Source organism: Topomyia yanbarensis, chromosome 3, assembly GCF_030247195.1.
Source record: "Topomyia yanbarensis strain Yona2022 chromosome 3, ASM3024719v1, whole genome shotgun sequence".
Lineage (NCBI taxonomy): Eukaryota > Metazoa > Arthropoda > Insecta > Diptera > Culicidae > Topomyia > Topomyia yanbarensis.
Window position 1 is genome coordinate 224366253 of NC_080672.1, and position 9942 is coordinate 224376194.

Sequence of the window (9942 nt, forward strand, 5' to 3'; positions counted from 1 at the left end):
TATTAACCTTAGAAGCACACATCGTCGAACACGAGGTAAGCTCTTGGCTCATAGTTTTTGCATTTTTGGAACATTGCACAGAGTTTCGAAGCGATGTTCGGTGACCACATATAAAGCGAATGCCTCGTTTATTTGAGAATCACGAACATCGAAGTTTTATATCGCTTCAAGCATCAGCATCATGAGGCCACCGCGAACATGTTCGCTACGTGACTATCTGTCTTAAAATCATAAACTGTAAATCTTCGGGCTTATTCTGCGCGGCGAGTGAGGTGAGTCGCCTAAAGTCACTGCACTGTCACACGACTTTTGTCACCCTATTCTACGAGTCGAGTAGGGTGAAGTGAGAGGTTCATTTCATGGTGAGTGACACAGTGAATCTCAAGTGACTCGGTGTTCATTTTGCGAAATGTCAAATCTTGATTTTTTCCTTAAAGGGCTTGGATTGGTTTTAATTAGTAATTATTTATTATTGGAATTTCATGACAAATATACATTAGTGATATAAAAATATTACAGCATATTACGCCGTCGTATTCCTCTAGAAAATCATTTTACAGAATTTGAATGTGGTATAGACCCTTTGAATTTGAAAGTTTGCACCTTTTGTTTACATTTCATCTGTATGTATGTTATTCGTAGTATTAAAGTTGATAACGTAAAAAGATTTTAATTCACATTTCTAAAACATTAAACGAATTGGGAAGACATGAAATACGCTATGTTCATAGTTAAGTTGCAGTGCGCAGATAATTCAAAAACGCAGCAGAAGTTGGATCCAACGACAAAGACAATTAAAGGTGTGCAAAAACCACCTGGTAAGTGTAATGCATCATGTCAAACTAAATTTGAAATTTCTGTGAACCAATCTTGGTTTCCTGTCTTTTTGAATTATGCTTGAAACGTTTTTAACAACAATAACAAGAAATATGTCATTACAGGTCAGTGTCGCCGAAGAGGAGTGTCTGTAACTGGGTTGGTATACTCTTCGGTTGAAATTTCAAGTAAAAGCAAATACCAGTGACTACCATTAAGGATGATAAAGTTACGTAGAAAACCCGAACCGTTGGAGTTGGGAGAACTGGAAGTGTTCGTTACGGGACAGAGAACCTCCGTGCAGTTGTGAAGTAACGTCTTTGAGGTGTGTGACGCATTTTAATCACAGGCCCTATCCTTCTCATGGCTGCTGGTAAGCGGGCAACTGGAGAAGAACACATAGAAGATAGTCTGTTTGAATCGAACAAGCTGGATTTGAAGATTGTGACAAGCAGCGATAATGGTAAAACGGATTGCTTTGCATGTTGCAACGGAAATCGGGGCGGTGTTCCTGGAGGTATATGACATGGATAAAGAGATAGGTTCAATGGAAAAATTAACAAAAGCTATAAGAAATGCCATCTGACAAGTTACCGGTTTTTTGATACAATACTTCTATGCGCTTGAGGATTAAACGGCTAGATGATTATTGAGGTAATTGATTAGGAATGAAGCGATGATTTTGATACTTGATACCGATTGATGCACAATGCGTTGTTTGTAGGAGGGGCACTCAACGAAAAAATCTGGAAGCTCTAGACCATATATAGTGCTTCAAAACTGCTTTTTGCTGGAATCTGTTCAGTTGGTATCTTTGACCCGCCACGTTTGCGTTAGCTTGATGGCACCAATTTCTTCGTTTAATATTCTATATTCTTGACTCATTTTTTGATCTTGGGCGACCACCTCTGTTTGCGCCTCCGTTGTTGATCTGAACTAGCTGAAATTGCAGAGGATCAATGAATGGACAATGCCTGGGATAAACAAATCATCCTCCAATGTACAACTCCTGGTAATCCCAAGATGTTTATTAATCATAAGCGGCGTTGGCCCGAACCTAGATCGCAGCAGAAAAGGAAAAGGATTGTTAATTTGTCATTTGTAAAGTGGAGTGCGCTGTAACTCCACAAGTGTCGCGGTAGAAATGGAAGTATTGTATGGATAGGGATTCGATTGAAAATAGTTCTGGGATTCGCGCGTGTCTGTACAGGATAGCAAACCGGTTCTGGACTCCTAAATTTATGTAATATATACATGAGTCTACTCCAAAACTGCAACTATTAACTATATTTGTGAATGATCCCTTTAAAGCTCATTCAATAATATAACTTTTGAAATATCATTCTGACAAATTCGAGATGTTCAGTAAAGTTTTAAATTATCAAAATGAAAAACTTTCTATGTTACAATAATGGCTTATCTCGTGTATTTTCAAAGTAATTTGACATCTTTTGAAAAATTAAGTCTTTCAAATTGTTAACGGGAAAACGGATGAGTTTACGTCAATAGTGTTATCAGACTACTCATCAAAAGTCGCAAGATTTATCATTTGCTGCTATGATTTTCGTGTTTTATCTTGTTTTAGTAAAAGAAATTGTCTAACGTCTTTGGAAAAATTGTGTAGATTGCTTTTACGAATATCTTTGCTGAATGCAAGAAGTCTCTTCTTTAAATGCTTATGAAGTTATAGCTCGTTATATTCAGATGACCCCCAGAAATATTTTTTTTTTAAATTTCTTCTATATTATCATTCCTACGGGTTTCATTTATTCTACGAAGTTATTTCAATAGACAAAATACCCAATTTTTATTAACGCATATTTTTTCTAATCTCGAGTATTTTCGGAGATATTTGACATTTTTTTAAAAGCAATAGATTTTTCCCAATCATCTATAACTTTACTGGAGACAACGATAGACAAGTAAACTCTATTTCATTTCATAGTGTTGATGTATCATAATTGAAATTAGAGGTGGCTGCCCGTTTTTGCCCGTTCAAAAGTTATTGCTTTTAAAACTTTTGCTAATTTTACCAAAAACTACCCAATAACTTCTATGTCGCAAGAGATTAACCGTTGATCTCTTCTGGAAAGATATGTATCTTGATAAGACGAACAACTTACTTGAACGTACTTATGCTCTATCTTCGATGTTTAAGAAGTTATGTTGAATAAAAGCTTTTAAGGGGTCGTTCACAAACAACGGTCAATCACTTCGAGTGTACTATAAATAGACATGTTTGGTCTTCAGTAAATATGTTCGCAAAAGCAAGTTCTTTGACACTTCTAAATACCTTATCTTGTATTTCATACTTTGATAAAAATTGTAGCAAATATATCACTTCAAGGGGGATTAATCACTATGACTATATCGTCAAAATAAAGGTCTTGAATCATCTTAAAACATCCCAGAAGACATCATTGCTGTACGCTTTACCGTTTTCGCGTGAATAATTTTTCGCACGTTTTTGTCGAAAAAACCACTGTGCAACCTCCTGATCTTTTTCCTTTCCTACTAACACAAATCCCTTCCTTTGATGCTCGTGGAGATGCAGAGGTAGTCTCGCTCACTATTAACAACGAGTGTCGAACTAACATTCCTTTCCTTCCCCAGTAGAACAGCATTGGACTGGCCGCCATCGTTATTGGCCATTTTATGAAACTGTTAAATCAGTGAAACATGCACAGTGACAATGAATTGCTCCTTCCAAGCATATTTTTTTAGTTCATTGTGCATTTTCACTCATTCGGTCAATCACGAAGTCCAACTACGGGCAGTCTACACTGAAAAAAATCCAAACGTTAATTCTATTTGCTTCAAACCACTTAAAATCCATATGAAGAAGAAATGCTAGAGTTATCACGCGCACACATACCTTCTATGTGTCAACTGTATAAACTATGTATGCGCACACATAAGTTATATGTGCGTATTGCTATAGAATCGGGTTTTATGTGCCTTATATGAATTGTGAAATGTGAATGTAAATACACACATCAGGTTCATCTGCCAGAAAATAGTGTCTGTCTTCCTCCGTTAATTGCAAAAATCTATGTGTAAAATCAATAGGCATAACGTTTACATTTTTTTGAGTGTACCTAAGCTAAACTAATGCTGATTTCGTTTTTAGGACCGAGTCGCTCTAAATAGCTTCGCTCTGAACTGTCACTTTTGTATGAATTTTGTACATATTAGAGCGAACCTAAGACGACTTTGATCTAACACCGAAATCAGCATAAGCTAAGCCGAGTGGTACTGAAATATTTTGGAAACTACGTTTATAGTTTTATCGATCCTGTGAATTTTTCGCAAAATAAACCATTTTTATCGTTTACCGTAGTCATTCGCTTCGGTCTCACTTGTGCTGTGTGTTTCGAATAATCGACGGATGTTAGGCTGAGTCGATGCGCGCTTGGAATCAGGATTTATTAAAAAAGTTCCGTTTTTTCATTCTCTCCTCCTTATATTCTGTGAATATACACTCAAAAAAAAGTAAACGTTATGCCTATTGATTTTACACATAGATTTTTGCAATTAACGGAGACATATAGACATTATTTGCTGGCACATAAACCTAATGTGTGTATTTACAAGAAATATTAATCTTACATTCACATTTCATAACTATTAGGCACATAAAACCCCTTTCTATAACAATATGCACATATAACTTATGTGTATACATACATAGTTTATACAGTTGACACATAGAAGCATATTTTTTTAGTTCATTGTGCATTTTCACTCATTCGGTCAATCACGAAGTCCAACTACGGGCAGTCTACACTGAAAAAAATCCAAACGTTAATTCTATTTGCTTCAAACCACTTAAAATCCATATGAAGAAGAAATGCTAGAGTTATCACGCGCACACATACCTTCTATGTGTCAACTGTATAAACTATGTATGCGCACACATAAGTTATATGTGCGTATTGCTATAGAATCGGGTTTTATGTGCCTTATATGAATTATGAAATGTGAATGTAAATACACACATCAGGTTCATCTGCCAGAAAATAGTGTCTGTCTTCCTCCGTTAATTGCAAAAATCTATGTGTAAAATCAATAGGCATAACGTTTACATTTTTTTGAGTGTACCTAAGCTAAACTAATGCTGATTTCGTTTTTAGGACCGAGTCGCTCTAAATAGCTTCGCTCTGAACTGTCACTTTTGTATGAATTTTGTACATATTAGAGCGAACCTAAAACGACTTTGATCTAACACCGAAATCAGCATAAGCTAAGCCGAGTGGTACTGAAATATTTTGGAAACTACGTTTATAGTTTTATCGATCCTGTGAATTTTTCGCAAAATAAACCATTTTTATCGTTTACCGTAGTCATTCGCTTCGGTCTCACTTGTGCTGTGTGTTTCGAATAATCGACGGATGTTAGGCTGAGTCGATGCGCGCTTGGAATCAGGATTTATTAAAAAAGTTCCGTTTTTTCATTCTCTCCTCCTTATATTCTGTGAATATACACTCAAAAAAAAGTAAACGTTATGCCTATTGATTTTACACATAGATTTTTGCAATTAACGGAGACATATAGACATTATTTGCTGGCACATAAACCTAATGTGTGTATTTACAAGAAATATTAATCTTACATTCACATTTCATAACTATTAGGCACATAAAACCTCATTCTATAACAATATGCACATATAACTTATGTGTATACATACATAGTTTATACAGTTGACACATAGAAGATATGTGGGCGCGTGATAACAATAGCATTTCTTCTTCATATGAATTTTAAGCGGTTTGAAGCAAATAGATTTAACGTTTGGATTTTTTTCAGTGTACCTAATAGTTAGTGATTGTCTTTCCCGTCTGCGCTGGTGCTGATCACGTGCGTTGACGACTTTTCCTGTGAATGGTCAAACGGAAGTCAAATCGCCTCTCAAGGCTCAGGTTGGCCCTGCTGGAAAACCCCAGATTAAATGGTATCCAGAACTAGCAACTGCCCCTTTGGTGCACTACTTTCAGCCTAAAGCTAAGTCTTCAAATTTATTACAACATTTCAAAGACCTGACGGAAAGCTTATCTCGTGTTACCGATATTTCATATATTCGCTCGGACAGGATCAGGATTGTGTTATCCAGCTCAAAGCAGGCAAATGAGACTACTTCTTCCGAGTGTTTTACGAAGGATTATTTTGTATATTTACCAACTCACAGACTGGAAATAGAATGTGTTGGTCACGATAAGAGTTTAACGAACATTTGTTGGAACATGGGGCCGGCTGATTTAAAAATTCCTTACTTCAGCTGGTGAAAATACAAAGTTGAAAGCGATTGAATTCAGTATTAATCGCGTGGTGGACGGAACGAAATCTTACCTCCAATCAATTCTTTTCGGGTTACCTTCACTGAGTCTGCTTTGCCGAGCTATATCCTCTTGCACAAGCTTCATCTGGCTGTTTGTTTGTTTGTACTGCAGGTCATGAATTGCCTTAATTGGATAACACAGCCACCCATTCTAGTACTAAGACGGCTGTGGAAAGTGCAGCGGGTATCATAAGGATGTTTCTTGTAGTAGAAATCCTGAGAAGTGCCCTTACTGTGCGGAGAATCTGCACGATCTCTCGACATACCCCGCGTACAAACTGCGCGGAGCCAATATGAAATTTTCCCTTAAGGCACGTTCCAAGCGATCTTTTGCAGATGCTAAAGTATGCTGTGCCACCTTGTTCAACGAACCTCTCTAGGTAGGATAGGTGTTCATTGTATCTATTGGAAGTACTGTAAGAAACCCGAATTAGCCTGGTCTCGTAAAATTCAGTTCAAACAAGGGATTCGCAACACTTCCCGGCACACGAAAAATCCCAATTGTCTCTTTGTTTCAGCCCAAGAATGATTTATGTGCTGGAATAGTTAAATTCCCTGACGTTTTCTTTTTTTGATTTTTTTTTTGTAATTTGTTTTATTGGTTACGAAAATCTGTCAGAACAGGACTGTATATTAGGTCAAGGATATAATATTACTAATCTTACTAAGTCTTTTGTTAGCTTTTATGTCTGTTTTATATGTCGATGGTATTCAATTCGAGGCTACGGATTTCAATGTTTTACAGTGGAATTGCAGAAGTGTTATCCCAAAAATTGATTCCTTCAAAATTTTAATAAAAAGTTTGAGATGTGATGCTTTCACATTAGGTGACACTTGGTTATTTTCTGATATTAAGCTTCACTTCTGCTAATTTAATATTCGTCTAGATCGGGAATGATGTTGCGCTCAACAATTTTCTTAGACATTAGGGGGGAATCCGTTTCTATCAACATTCTTTCTGAGAAGCTGCACCAGCATTTCCTTTCACCGATATTGAACTTTTTGTCTGAAAAACATGCATTTGTTGGATAGTGATTTATCGACATAACGATTTAGTTGCATAGGCCTTCCGCAGGGCTCATGTCTAAGCCCCCTTCTATACAATTTTTATGTCAATGACATTGATGAATATCTTGGAAATTACTGCACGCTAAGGCAACTTGCATATGGCGGTGTGGTTTCTGTTAAAGAACCGAAAGCTGGCGAATAACACGAAACATTTTTTCATATCCATATCATCGAAACCTTAAGCCACCAAGCATACGAAAAGCTTCCGGCTCATAACGTTCAACCTAGAAAGCAAAGCAAAATATTTCTTTAGTTTTCCTCTAGTTTACAACAAACGCGAAACGAACGAATAACAAACCGATTCCAACTTATCGATGAAATCGTATTTCGTCTCTGTGTTGAGTCCGTAAAAGCGCTACCGCAATAGAGGCAAAATCAACTTTGACCGAGTGTAATTTATCGTTTGGGAATGGAAGAAAAACTTAATTTTCCTTCGACCTCGTACTTCTGTCACTTGGCTCAAAGGTATCGACTCGAAAAGTCACTGCGCATCGACTAGAGTCACTCAGTTGCGACTGCGAGAATAAGGTGAGAGTTCATCGGTGTTCATCCAAAGTGACTTCTCTCACTGCATTCGCCTGTCAGAATCGCGCGACTCAAGTGACTCGCCGCGAGTCACCTCACTCGCCGCGCAGAATAGGGCCGCTTATTTTGAGTACAAATAAAATGGATTATTTTAAGATTATACCCTCTCGCAGGTTGATGGGATTGACGGTATTGTAAACATCATCAAGCCACAATATATTCAATAGAGTTATCTAAATATAAGGACCTTCGCTCTTTTTAGTTTTTATTTGCACCAAGTTCTACTACTAGAGGTTAATTAGTTCTCATGTTAATATTCCACCAAACATTATGACTACTGAGGATTTGATTTATATAAGAAGCCCGCTTCAAGATGTTGATTACAATACGCCTCGATAGTGGTGTGTCGGGGAGGCCGGGAGGGCTGATATGAGCCTTTTGTCTGTTCTATACCTTTCCTCTATTCACCAGCTCATAACCAACAATCAACCAGTAACAAATAGATAATTGAGAAAGGATGTGCTATGTGTGGTGATTGGCTATTCAAGTATTAGTAGTGTTTGAAGTACTAATGTATGTCTCATGTGATGATCATAACTTCAGCTGTATCTTGTACCTATCTAATCTATTACGTCTCTCATATATTGTCTTTTATTTCTTCTTTTCGAGTCCTATACTGCCATTCTACACCCGCCTTCAGCTGGGTCAACAAAGATGGTGATAGTGAACGTCTTAACACTCACACATTCTCAAACGCGGTCTCAGCGGGAACCTACAAAAATGCCATCGTGCACGCGATTACGAATCGGTCATGTCCGAAAGTCTATCCTTGATCCTAGAAGCCTAGGTCCATGCCTTCAGCTGGACCATTTAAGAAAATACGCCCATACCTATTAGACAACATGTCTCATGGCGACATGACCGGGAACCCTATCGATATAAACGATCCCACTCTCTGCCAGAATTCAAACCGCGCACTGAAAATTTAATATCAGACTCACGGTTCGCGCGACCATTCAAGAACACACGTTACAAAATCACGTCAGCGCACAAACGTTAGAGCCCCTCGCGATTTTCCAAGCAACATACGAACTCGCAAACATGATTACACCCCGGTGATAAGGTGAAAATCTCAGCACTCATAAACTTACCAACACGATCTCAAGTGTCAACCTACAAACTCCCGCGCTCGCGCCATCATGAATCGGGATCGTCCGGAAGTATCTATCCTCGGTACAAACAATCTAGGTCCTTGTTAATTATTAAAAAAATAATAAAATTGAAAAATAACTACCATATCCACTAGACAAAACGTTCCATGGCGACATGACCGGAAACTCTAGTGATATGGGGTAACTCTCTCCCTGTCAGAATGTGATCCGTACACCGAAAACTAAAGATCAGAATGACGGTCCGCGAATATATGAATCGCCGCAGGGTTTCAAAATCGAATTTATACATGCGAAGTCACATACACGCGACAAACACGTCAACATACGAACGCTTAAGCCCTTCGCGATCATCTACGCACACCTATGCCCGCGATCGCGTAAACTTGATAACACTGCGGCAATTATGTGAACGTTTTAGTACTTACGAAGTTACAAACGCGATCTCAAACGCCAACCCGCAAATGCGCGATCATGAATCGGTCACGTCCGAAAATCTTTAACCTTCATTCTAGCAATTTAGGTCTATACATTCAGTTGGACCAATTAAAAAAAAAATAAAGCTCATATCCACTAGACCACGCGTTCTACGACGACATAATTGGGAACTCTAATGATATGGAAGAACCCACTTCCTTCTGGAATCTGAACCGTACACAAAAAATTAAGTATCCGATTCACGGTCCGCGCGCGATTATTCTAGAACACACGCGAATATGCGAAAGGCACACGGTTATGAAATAGAATCTATGCACGCGAAGTTACACGTTAGCACACGCGACATACAAACGCACACGCGATCGAGCACATTAACGTACAAATGTTCGAGCCCTTCGCGATGATACACGCGATTCCCTACGCCCGCACATGCCTGAACCGTACATTGAATATCACATTCAGAATCACGGCCCGCTACAATTGGCCTATTGCAGTGTTTTATTGGGCGACATTGCCTGTCTCGTCTGCAAATTGTAGTATGTGATTCTGACGGGGAGCCCTTCCGAGAACCTAGCTCTACAGCTCCAG